Below are 14177 nucleotides of genomic sequence, written 5' to 3' on the forward strand. Positions count from 1 at the left end.
TCCTTGCACAATTTCTCCTGGGTGATCCTCCTGTTACCAAGTGGAAGACTGATCTCTCACATTGATCCTACACCCTGTCAGAATTGCGCAATCCTCAAGGAACCTTACCTTGACTGCATGGATGAGTTTCCTTTATAGGAAAACACATGCAACTAATAGTAACATGTCCTTGACATTTAGCTCAACTGGGTCCTTCTCTGAATAAACATGCATGACTTTCTGATGAGGGAATCTTCAGTTATCTGGAGTACATTAGTTGAGTGCATGCATGCATCAACTGACTGATAACTCACAATTAGTTCCTCAAATAGTTTGGAACTAATTTAACTGGACTTAACTCAGTAAACTGAGCTAACTAATTACAACTCAAATGTAACTCAATTTTATCTCCTTAATTAAGGGATAATATCCTTAATTTAAGGGATAGAACTTCAAAAAGACTTATAACTTAAATTTATTCAACACTCCCTCTCAACAAGAAAGGAATTCAACTCGATCCCAATCCTGAACCTTTGGAATGTTCTGCATGCAACACTTCTCTCTAGTGTTGTAGCTCCAGCAACTCCAGAAACAAAAAAAACATCCAACCTGAATCAGTATGATGCATCTGTCATCAAAGTCTCTGACTATTATTGCCTCTGTTAACTAAAAATTTTGTGCTTCTGCTAACTCAACCTTTCTTCACTGTTGTCAATCCTTCTCTGTGCTCTTCAGTATATGACTGCTCTAGCCTTTGTCACTTTGATCTCTTACTGCATCAATCTCACTGATTCCTCCCACTACTCTGTACTTTGGGCTCTCATAGCAAGGTACGATCCATGAGATAAAACCTCTCAATGGACCCTGCCCAATTTTAGCCTTCTTGGGACTATCACTTCACATCGCCCCACCTCACACCTGGAGGTATGACTGCATGTGATCCCTCTGCTGACTCTAATTGTGACTCCTCCACAATTGTCTGAGACTTCTTCTAGGACTGCATGTTGAGAGGTAATTTACTCTCCCTCTCAACCACAAAGTCTCTAACATTTACCTTTCTCCTCAAGGCTTTGCATGCATCTTGAACCTCAAGAGCATACAGGTTCTTAACTCGTGAACCGATCTATTTCACCTGTCTCGTGGTGACGTGTCTAAGGAAAAACTTTCCCTTACTAAAGACAACATCATAGTCTTTGTCCTCCAATATCGTGACCGATACCAAGTTCTTCTTCAGTCCAAGCACATACTTCACATCTGTCAAGGTGATAGGAGGTCCATGCTCCCTCTAAAAAGCAACTGTGACCACTCCTAAAACACTATACCTTTCATTGTCACCCATCTCTATGTGCATCTTGAGGTCTTTCTCCTCCAAGGCACTGAATAAACTTTTATCGTCAGTTATGTGGAATGAGGCTCCACTGTCAAGATACCAAACACAACCCATCATCGATGACACCATCCATGCGATGAGGGTGAAGTCCATTTTGAATTGAGAGGTTAATGCCTCACCTTCCGATCCTTCCAATGATCCCTTCTTGGAATTCTTTGATGGACAATTAGTTGCATAATGACCCATCTCATGACAATTAAAGCATCTCACTTTAGACTTGTCAACCTTTTTCCCTCCATGAGAAGAATTCGATTTGGAATGGGAATCCTTCCCTTCCCTTTCCTTGCCTTACCTGCTAAGGCTATATTTTCTTCATCTTCATCCTTGGATGAAGAACCATCTCATGTGCTCCTCCTGATCTCCTCTTGCATGATATCCAACCACAGTCGTTCCCAATCTGGCAGTTTCTCCCTTCCATTCACAGAGTCCTGGTAGCTATTCCAGCTCTTTGGAAGGCTAAGGAGAGTGAGGCTCACCATATCATCATCAGCAATAGTTATTCCCACACTTCCAAGCTCATCTCTATAGGTGGTGATCTTGTTCATATATGTGGAAATAGTATCGTCGTTCTCTATCTTGATTCTTCGAAGCTTATCCTTAAGCGCCAATTTCCTCTGGTCGCTATTGTTCTGGTAGAGGTCCTTCAATGTCTTCCACATTGAATATGGAGTATCCTTCCCATGGATACTCGAGACAATATGGTCTCAAACTCCCTCGAGGATGATCCATCTCTCCCTCGCCACACAATTCTTCCACTCAGCCAACTCTTGTGCATTAGTTGAACCTCGCTTTGGGATTTCTTGATCAATGAAATCCTTCAAGCCATTGTCTTCTAATACAACCTCCATGCGATCTTTCCATGCTATGTAATTCAAGATGCCTTGCAAGGCATACTCGAGTCTCAAGCCATAGAACGCCATTGGCCAACCTTTAAGTATGATAAGAATTCGATTTGCACCTGCAACCCCAAACTTCAAAATTCGAATTCTCTTATTCGTATACTGTTCACAGCTCCGATAAACTAGGTTCTGATACCATGTAGAATTTCCTGCAAATTCTCTACAAATCTACCTCTGAGATCTATGTAGAAAATCTGACTGTAGATTAACTTGATAATGTAATATACCAAAGCAAAATACTTTAATCTACTTCTACTATCAAACTTGTGGAAGCTTAAAGATCAAGCTGAATCAGAGATGAAAACATATAACCACAAGAAGAAGAATTAATGCACATGAAACATGGAAAATACTCAGGGGAAAGCCTCAGCTAAGAATCCCACTCTCTGTATAATCATACAAGGTGGAAATACATCAGAATTATACAAAGCCTTAGCTCTCACAGCTAGCCATCTCTTAGTACAATCCTCCTGGATGCTCACAAGAAATCAAAGCTTCTCACAAGCCTTCTCCTCTGCCCTCCAAGCTCCTATTTCCTTGCGTAGATTCTCCTGGGTGATCCTCCTGTTACCAAGTGGAAGACTGATCTCTCACACTGATCCTACACCTTGTCAGAATTGTGCAATCCTCAAGGAACCTTACCTTGTCTGCATGGAAGAGTTTCCTTTATAGGAAAACACATGTAACTGATAATAACATGTCCTTGACATTTAGCTCAACTGGGTCTTTCTCTGAATAGACATGCATGAGTTTCTGATGAGGGAATCTTTAGTTATCTGGAGTGCATTAGTTGAGTGCATGCATGCATCAATTGACTGATAACTCACAATTAGTTCCTCGAACAATTTGGAACTAATTTAATTGGACTTAACTCAGTAAACTGAGCTAACTAATTACAACTCAAATATAACTCAATCTTATCTCCTTAATTAAGGGATAATCTCCTTAATTTAAGGGATAACTCTTGCATGACTTCAGAAAGACTTCTAACTTGAATTTCTCCAACTAATTAATCCATAATGAATTAATTAATTATTTCTAACTAGCTGGTGAGACTAAATTCGAATTTTAATTCACAATTTCAATTCAAGGACAAATTAAAATTGGAATATTCTGGATTCTATTTTTATCATTTCTTGTTGCTATTTTCAACACGCCTACATCAGATCCTTTCATGGTCGACTTATGAACGACTCGTCATTTTCCAATCTTTGTATCAATCTACTCGAGGATTCCTTCTCCATGTTGCGAATTTGACCTGGTTAGCATTCAATGGAAAATTCTACAAATGCAACCTGCTCTGATACCAAATTATATGATTTGAAATGATCATATGTTAAGACTAATGTAGAATTGGTTATGCCATTAATGAATAGAATGTTAACTTAAAGTACTGAAATCGTGAGAACTGCTTGAGAAGAAAGACTTTACAACAACTGATAAAACATAAGTAAGATGTAAAACAGAATTGAAAATAGCAAATACACAGTGATACTAGACAACAAGATTGATTACGGAGTTCGTCCCTGATGGAATTCGTCTCTGGGTCAGCTTTTAAGATGGGTGATCGCTTTATTAGGATTGAAACTGAGGAGGTAGATTACACAGAGAATTGACCAAATTGAATGTGCACATAGGCACTTGTGGCCATTTTTAAAAGATAGCTCTCTGAAGTAGATTTCCAACGTCTATAACGGTTCCCAACTCTAACTCTGGATGCTCCTGTTACACTAAAAACAAAATCAATTATAACCTCCATAACCTACATACAAAATCCCAAAACCACTCCCATGCACTTCAATGAGAAAACTGCCTTTTAAAACCTTGCAAGTACACTCAAACCTCCTCAGGTTGAGTTTGGGATGAACGAGATACAATCTGTAGTTGTTTGGGTCTTGGTCTTGTCACTGTTTTCCACCTAGGATAAAGGTTACAAGGTCATCGCATTAGTTTAGAACAAAAACTAACCAAAAAACCCATAATTAAACTTTTTATTAAAGCCAAAACCGTAAACGGTTTGCTGACTAGGTGGAGGGGAGAAATTCAGCATGTGACTATTGTGGTATAACCACAGGCTACCACCTTCGCGATCATCCTCCGGTGGTTCTGGCTAACCATGCTCCAGCGGTTTTTCATGTGCCCATGTTACCTCCGACCGTTGCGTCTTACCCTGGTGGTTCCAACGTGGTGACATAACCTTCGGCCCTGTTCACATGGCACAGCTCGCTGCGATATCCTCTGCGGTTTCCAAGCCCGCTGGTTTATTCCCGATGGTTAAATTTTGTTCACATACTACAGCCCGCCATGGTAGTTGCTGCGATTAACTCCAAGCCTGACGATTAACATAACTCTGATGGTCTTATACACATCCAGTCACATGAACCTGCTGCACTTATAGACTCTGCACGGTCAGATCTGGCAGTTTAGGACTGTTTATAACGTTTTTGTAATGTTTTTAATATATATGCAAAGGCCAAGAGTTATTAACTTAGGAGTAGGGTTTTGAACATAGATTTAATGTGTTTTAGGTTGTTTTAATGTATTTTGGGTTGTAATATGGTTCGATAGGTTTAGACTTAGGGTTATGCATTTGATACATGGTTTTGGAATGTAACATGGTCCATTAGGTTTTTGTAACTTAGGTTTAGGTATAGGTTAATGGGTTTAGGATTAGGTTTGGATTAGGTTAATTTTTAAAAATAACCTTTTACATCATATTGTCACAAAGTGACGTTCATGACAATCGTAACATGATGACGACAACCAAACCCTGCAAAAGGGTGACAAACCCACGTTGACACTAAATCCTGTGAGGCGGACGATAAACACATGTTAATGGCCACATCTTGGCGGAAATGACGACAACCACATGTCGACAGATAGGTACAAAACCATATCACCATGAAAACCATTAACATCACCTAAATAACCTGAACCATAAACAACATTGTCGAAACTGAACAACACTGGAATGAATGTTGTCGATGACACTGAACCTGTGTAACTGATCTAACGAGATCCTCCTAGATCAACATCCCAGGAGCCTTAGAGCCTTTCTGTATCATTTACTTTTCTTCCTTTCACTTCTTATTCACATGCATCTCTTGTTCTTGTTTTTCTGTTTCTACATTTAGTATTGATGATTTCTTGTTGTAGGATTGGGTTAAATGGTTGAAGTAAGTTCTTTTACAAGATTAAAATCATGATTTCGTCCTTTGAAAAACTTTATAAGGTCGTAGTAATCATTGAACTACTTGGATTAGTTTTCTTATTCACAAATCTAAATTTTTGGAAGTCCCTTGTGGCAAATAGTAGTAAATTTATGCTATTTTTTAGAACAGTATAAAGAGATTCAATCTAGTTGATTCCACTTGAATTAGATCAAAAACATATTCCAGTTAATAAAAAAATTCACCCCATTTAATTTTCACTTTATTATGTTAGGCATTTGATATATTAACTAGCTCACTAGTTTTTGAATTTCTAGATTTTAGACTAGTAATTTTCTGTTATTTTTAACATGTGTTAACAAGGGTATTTTTGAGTGATTCCACTTGGAATGGAGACCTAAGACATCCTATTCAATAAAAAAAATTGTCCCATCCAATTTTTATTTGATTTTCTTTGTCATTTGGTGAATTATATCTTCCTGTAGCAAATCTCTAAATTCTTATAGCAACACCTGTAACTTCCTGTAGCACTTTTCCAGCATGTTTATACTTGCCCATATTTCCTCAAAAAATTGGCTTTTTTCCCTTAGGGTTGAATTATCACTCCTAGGCTCTAAATCAATGATTATGGAAGACTAAAGACCACTTAGGACTTACTGCTTCTACCCCTGCAAAACATCTCAACAATTTGGGTTAATGGACAAATTTATGAAATGGATAATACAATGATGATTTTCTTGATTGCCACATCCCATGAACTCTGTTAATGGATATGAAATCTTTGAAATGTAATGATTGATATTTATTTCATGATATTTTCTTTATGAAATTAGAATATGTTTGCTTTCCTTGTATTTTCTTTCCTACAATTGGTTAAGGTTTCCATTTCGAGCATTTCCATTTCTGCAATTAGTTTAAGATTTGATTTCATTACATTCACTCCATTACATCATGACAGCGAAGGAAGGACACATTTTATGTTTAACATATAGTTCTGATACCTCTTAAGTTTGTACCAGCCCCAAATTGATAATTAAATCTAGTAGCCTTGGGAGTTGCAACATTCTTGTTGCAATACCGAGGTTCATCACTTTTTGGAGTTGTTGTCGGAGATCTGTCAAAGTATGCATTGTTTTCTTCCCTAGTTGATTCATTTTTTTTACTTTCTGCAAAAATATACAAAAATTGCATTAGGCATATTTCATTTCAAAAACATAACAGTACATTGCATTAGTGTTTTCATTCAATCATAAAAAATAAAAATAAAAAAATAAAAAATTCTCCAACGCCAACCCCCCGCCGCCGCCCCCCGCCCCCCATTTGATCACATGGTGTAGTAAGAGCCACATCACCATCCACTTTTGCAGGTAGAAGAAGAGGAGGTGAAAGAGAAGGTAGAAGAAATGGATGGAGATGATGACAATGAAGAATATCCTCTAGGATTTCCCATTCAAGATATTGATGTCAGTGTTCATATGAAGAACATCCCTCCATCTTTCCTTCGCAACTTCCATGGTATGAGGTCAAAGGATCCGACAACCTTTCTCTTTGAATTTGAAATTATTTTTAAATCTTATGGTTACTTGTTAAACACTAAAAAATTGAGGTTGTTTTTGACAACATTGAATAATACAGTTCTTAAATGGTTCATGTGTTTAGGGAATAATTCAATAAGATCATGGAGTGATAATTCTAGAATAATATAAATATCATGATCTTAAAGAAGAAATATTTTGAATGAATCAAAAAGAAGATAAGAGCCTTGGTGATTTAATAGAGAGATTCATGTACAATGTTAAGAGGGGAAAATTACATCATTTAGGATCTGACACACTAAAAACCCTCTTACTTAGAACAATTAGGGATCAGTGGATTGATATTCTTGATCTCATGAGTAGAGGTGATGTATACAAATTATCATTTGAAGAAATTTGTGAAACATCCAAACACATATCAAGAAGAAGGGAAAGAGTAAGTCAATCATCATCAAGATTAGTAAGTCAAGCTAAACTTGGAAATTTGCTTGATAAATTTAAAACAAGAATTCTTAGAAATCTAAGTGAACAAGTAGAAATGTTAAGAATACAAAATGAGAAAAAAGAAGATGTTGATATTTGTGTTGTCCATGCAGAATCACATGATGTTAAATATTGCCCCTCATTACCAAGGTTGAAAAAACTTTACCAAGAGGAAAATGGAGAAATTCAATTGCCAATGCAGCTATGTTATGTAGCTCCAAGAGGACCATGGCAGCCTATTCAACCTGATTATGATGCAAGAGAATAATTCACAATTTCAAGCTTATTCACTATTTCAGGTGAAAGCACCCTGGGGCTTTGGGTTAGAACCCCAACAGAGCAGAAGCAAACTACAACAAGAAATATTCAAACAGCTCAGGAAATATGCTTATATTATCAAACTACATAAGAGTGATCATACCCAGATTTCCTTCGTTTGAGTAGGTCCCGCAGGGTTCAGACCCTCAGCAACTCCTGATGTTATTCAAACCTAAAAATCATTCAATTCAAACATACATAGTAGTATAGAAGTAAATCATATTCATGAAATTGACTTTATATCATATAAACACATGATTGATCATACATCAAAACGACATTCATATATGAATTAAAACATAATTTGATGCATACACATAGTTAATTTCGGAAACAAGACAACATTTCTTTTATTGCAGTAAGCTATAAATAACATGGAGAGAATTCACGTGAGTCTTTATCTAGCTACAAGCAGAACCATCCTCTGGATTCATCCTATCCTAGCCTTCAACAATCTTCTTCCATCACCAACACTAGGATATCTCAAGCAAAAGGAAGGATATCTATAATCAAGGAAACAAGGGTTTCCTGAAGCTTGGGGAAGTGCATGAAGCACATGGATTCATTAGACTCAGTTAAGGATAATCTAATTATACTCTATCTCTTCTCCTCTCCTTAAGGCCTTCCCATTGAGGTCTATTTATACCTCTCCCAATTAGTTTTTTAGTTGGGAAAGAGTTGGGCCATGGGCAATAGGACGTAATCAACAGGTAAAAATCATGAACTCCACCAAAAATTAAGGAAATTTAATTTTGAAGTGTTTTAATACATATACGTGTGTTGGGTATTGACTGACCCACGTGTACATGCTTTTAGCTTATGGAAACGTAGCATACAGGGAATAAAACACTGTTTTTTATATATTTGGACCAAGTCTAGAAGGAGAGTTGCCCTAGGCCATAAACAAAGCATCATATATACAAAGAGTGGTAAATTGTGCTATAACATTCACATCCATATCAAATTAATTGGAACACACCCTTTCCTTGGAAACTTTGGCCATCTCAACCCCAAAACCAATCTTGGAAACAAGGTTGGCAAGGAACTTATGGAAGCAATCCACAATATCCTCAATATTTTCCTCAATATCCTCCATACCCAAATCCATTCTATCCCTACCATTAACCTCCACCACAGCCACAACCCCAACCACATCCATCTCAAAGATCCATTCCCACTCAACTACCTGTACCACCATTTCCAAACCCGCACAAGGAAGTAGCTCAACCCACTTACAATGTTAAGCCACAACACTTCCAATCATCTCCTCTTGATCTCAATGGTATTCATCTTAGCTCAATAAGGGCATTGCAAAAAAGAGATTCTCTTGATGTCTTTGAAGGACAACATTAATATAAAAGAAGATTCAAATGAGAAGACAAAAGAATCATGGGCTGCACTTGATGAAGATCAGACATCAAAATAAAATATTAAGAAAGTTCCCTCATGTTTACCATCAGATCCTCCATGTTTTCAAGAGAATAATCAGCAAAAATAAGAAGACCTGAACTTCATGGAAGAAGAAGACATCCAAGATGATACAAATCAACAAGTGGACCAGCGGCATCAAAACTATATTGAAATATGGTTCCAAACAATCAGTAATTTGCAGCCACACACTCTTCTTCAACAATTCTTAGTCTCATCTCAATCAAAGAATTTGGTCTCTGAAATTCAGATACATTTCAAAGCATATATTTCAAGCCTACACATCAATTTATTTGTCATCTTGATGTGCACATGGCTCCATTGGAAGTATTCTTATACTTGAAGGAGATTTTGTTTTTCAAGTAGAGTAAGATAGAAAAAATGAAACATGAAAAATAAGAGGGAAAATAAAATCTCAGGTGAAAACCTCCTTTGAGGCGCCTGAGATTGGCTCATTGATTGAAACCATCCATGAGGCAGTCAATGGGTTGGAAAAAATAGAAAAAAGAGAAAAATAAAACATCCTAGGTGAAAACTTCCTTTGAGGCGTCTAGGCAAACCTACTAGTTGAAAACCTTATTGAGGCGGCTAGTAGGCCTAGAAGAAAAAATAAGGAAAAAAAAAATAAAAAATATTTTCTCCATGTATCTCTCTCTCATGAATGCAGGTGTTCTCCAACCTCTGCAAGCAACAAAAATAAGTTAGCCACCAAAAGAAAAGTTGATCAAAATCCTATTCAAAGGAAGTCAATCTGGGACTTTCTCCTCATTTTCTCATATGCTCCAGAAGGACCAAGGCCATGCCAATCCATCACCCTCATCTATTTCCACCATCCACTCATCAGTCCCAAGCTTTTACCACTCATTTTCCTTGTTGTCCTAACATGCTATATGAAGACTTTGTTTTATAGGAAACAAAAATACATAGAGCATAAAATTATTTTTGTCATATATTGAAAATCGTGCATCCATTTGCAAAGATGTTTTAGGAAGAGATGCATATGGATGATAGCAACATCCCCAAGAAATTTCAGCAAATTTTGGTGCACATGTTTCGTGAAATTGACCTCCATCACCTACATCAATTTTTACATTTTCTTGATATTGTGCATCCATTTGCAAATATTCTTCATGGGGAGATGCATATGGATTATGGTAACATGCCTAGTCAATTTAAGCAAATTCCAAAGCATAGTTTTCGAGAAATCGACCTCCATCACCTACAACAATTTTTATTTTTTCTCAAGATTCGTTCATCCATTGGCCAATATAGTTTTTGAGGAGGTGCATAAGGATGATGGAAACATGCTCAGAAAATTTTAGGTAAATCCAGTATACCATTTGGGAGATATGCGCAAAACAAGTTTGCTATAGGTTTGCTACAAGAAACTACTACAAGATGTCTTGAACTACTACAGGATGTCTTGTACTGCTACAGGAAGTTGGCTGAGGGGTTTTGGAGAACAAGAATGGTGAGTTGAAGTGTTGGAAGGGTCCATGATAGAGGTGTAAGGGAGGTGAACATCACCCAAGGCCAAGCCCAATACTCCAAGAAGGTTGGATTTTCCTAAGACAAATTGCTCATGGTAATTGAAAGACAGAGGTTTAGAATGTGGGTTGGAATCCATCAACTCCAAAAACAATAGATTGAACGCTAGAAAGAGGTCTGCACAAAAAAAATATTACATCAGTCAGAAAAAGCATCATGCTATGAAGACCTATGCATCAACAAACAAAGGAAGTCAACACCTTTGAAATCATCATGTTATGAAGCTCAGCAGCAACATTTTAGCCAAGGATGTGAAGCAACAACAACAAAAACATAGGAGACCTCCAAATTCAAGGCTATCAACAATAGGACCTCCAACAGATTATCACATGCAACTTCAAGATCATTAGCAGCAACTTCAGGACCACCAAAGGAAACTTCAACATTCATATCAGCAGCCTCAATATCACCTGAAAAAACACATCAAGGGTAAGGCTCAGGTATGCAATCCTTTAAACCTTTCTTACGAACTTATTTTAGCTTGAAAAACATTGCAAGTGTATGAAGGAAAAGGTTTTTATAGCCAAGATTAGTAGTAGAGAAACCTTGGCCTTATCTAGAAATTAACTTCACTTTTCCACCAAGACACCCGCACATGGGGGAGAGGACAAGACAAAAGTGAAAAGGACTTGAGAAAGTGGGATGTAATCATTTAGTCATGATGGAAGACAAGGAGTGTGAAGGGGTAGGTGAGGGCCAACCCATTTAACTCAAAGAACTTTGAGTTTATTTTGCATGCAATAAAAAAATAGAGAAAAGTTGAAAAAAAGAGAAGAAATAATGAAAAAAAAGAAGAAAGCAAAAAAGAAACAAAAAGTGGACCCACCACCTCTTGGCATGCAAAATTTAGTTTCTACCAAAAAACAAAGCATGAAACATGTCATCATACATGAAGAACAACAAGGCGAGTAGGATGAATAGGTTGAGAAACACTTTCAGCAGGAAGGTATGAGGGGCCTCCAAATTAGACATAAATTAAGGCCCATGTAACATTTATTAGGCACATGAAGGCTATATTAAAACTCTCCTTATACACTTAATAATGTTTTTTAACTTTAATATGTTCATTAGGAAGGTTTATGGATAATTGCATATTTGTGCCTAATATTATTTATTTTTGTAGAATATTGTGAGAATATTGGGCATATTATGGATATTTGGAGGAGGAGATAATTTAGGGATTTTCTCCCTACTATAGGAGGATCAATATTGGCTAATAAATCAACAATATATTATGAAATTATTGCACAGATTCTAGAGCTCCAATGATTGAGAAAATCTAGGAATTTGTTCCTTGTCATTTAATGCAGATTCCTTTTGTTGGGACCCAGATACACTATTTGAGATATTTTGGAGGGGAAATATTCCTCCTTTCATGGGGAATTATTCCTAATAATTTTTTATAAGTACTAAATCGAATTTACAGTTGATTTTTCTTAGTCTTCTTGTAGAGAGAACTCGTATATTTGTAGCTCTACTTTCATTTCTTGCAAGGATGTAATTGTATTGATGGAAATAATGAAGATTGGTTCCATGTTCAACTTCTAAATCTTGGAATCATTCATAAGACTCTAATTTTCCTTGGGCTTATCCATCCTAGGAGCCTCCGATCCCCTTTGTATCATTTACGTTTCTTCCTTTCACCTCTTTTTCACATGCATCTCTTGTTCTTTTTTTTTTCTATTTCTGCATTTAGTATTGATGATTTCTTGTTGTAGGATTGTGTTAAATGGTTGAATTAAGTTATTTTTCAGGATCACATGCATGATTTCATCCTTTGAACATATTTGTAAGGTCATAGTAATCATTGAGCTACTTGGATTAGTTTTCTTATTCCCAAATCTAAATTTCTGGAAGTCCCTTGTGGCAAATAGTAGTAAATTTCTGCTATTTTTTAGAACTTACTAACGAACTTCAATTGAGTTGATTCCACTTGAATTAGATCAAAAAAATATTCCAGATAATAACAAAACTCACCCCATTTCATTTTCACTTGATTAGGTTATGAATTTGATATATTACCTAGCTCACTAGTTCTCAAATTTCTAGATTTTAGACTAGTAATTTTCTGCTATTTTTTGGCATGTCTTAACATAGGTATTTTTGAGATATTCCACTTGGAATGGAGACGTAAAACATCATAGTCAATAAAAAATTTTGTCCCATACAATTTGGATATGATTTTATTTTTCATTCAGTGAAATATATCTTCCTGTAGAAAATTTGTAACTTCGTGTAGCAACAATTGTAACTTCATGTAACACTTTTCCAACATGTATATACTTGCCCAGATTTTCTTAAACAACTTGGTTTTTTCCCTTAGGGTTGAATCATCACTCCTAGGCTCTAAATCAATGATTAGGTAATACTAAAGACCACTTAGGACTTGCCTTTTACCTTGCAAAATATCTCAACAATTTGGGTTAATGGACAGACTTATGAAATGGATAATACAATGATGATTTTCGTGATTGCCACATCGAATGAACTCTGCCAATGGATATGAACTCTTTGAAATGTAATGATTGATATTTAGTTCATGATATTTTCTTTATGCAATTAGAATAGGTTTTATTTCATTGTATTTTCTTTCCTACAATAGGTTAAGGTTTCCATTTCAAGCATTTCCATTTCTCCAATTTGTTTAGGATGTGATTTCATTAAATTCACTCCATTACATCATGACACCGAAGGAAGGATACATTATATGTTGAACATATAGTGTTGATACCTCTTAAATTTATACGAACCCTAGGTTGATAATTAAAGTTGGTATCCTTGGGAGTTGCAACATTATTGTTGCAATATCGAGGCTCATCACAATCCTCAAAGAGTGTCAACCCACTTCTTATATTGGATTTTTTATCCTAAAGGAGTATCAATATTAGATGATTATTGCTTCCTCCAGACCCCATTCTCCCTTCATGGCCTTCACTAGACGTATGGATTTTAGTCCTGGCATAGTGCATGACACATGAAGAAGAGAATATAATTGCCATCATTACTCCCTCTCAACCAAAGAGGAGATCCTCATTCCCTCTCATACATAGGGAATATATCCAAGCTCCCTCTCAACTAGGGAGACAATTCCATCATCAACTACTTGTTCTTTCGTGGATATCAAAGTAGTAGCAAAAGTGTTTCTCTTATCGCATCATCATATCATATGTGAACTTCGGCCTTCCTGGATACTATGGAGCCAACCTCCTTCTCAACTTATCATCAAGACAAGGTACATGCCATAACCTTTCCTTAATCATCAATCATTGGGAAAGCTATATTTTTCATCAAAAAATGACCACCGAGCTATCTCATGTCCTTCTACTTTTTCTGCCAAATGTGGCATACACATTTATACCACATCCATTTATTAAACTGGGTTGCAACTAGACAGTTCCTAACTGTCATATGTATATCCTGCAACATA

This window comes from Pinus tabuliformis, chromosome 4_2 (genome assembly GCF_031772625.1).
Source record: "Pinus tabuliformis cultivar Carrire ecotype Pingquan chromosome 4_2, CPIR1, whole genome shotgun sequence".
Lineage (NCBI taxonomy): Eukaryota > Viridiplantae > Streptophyta > Pinopsida > Pinales > Pinaceae > Pinus > Pinus tabuliformis.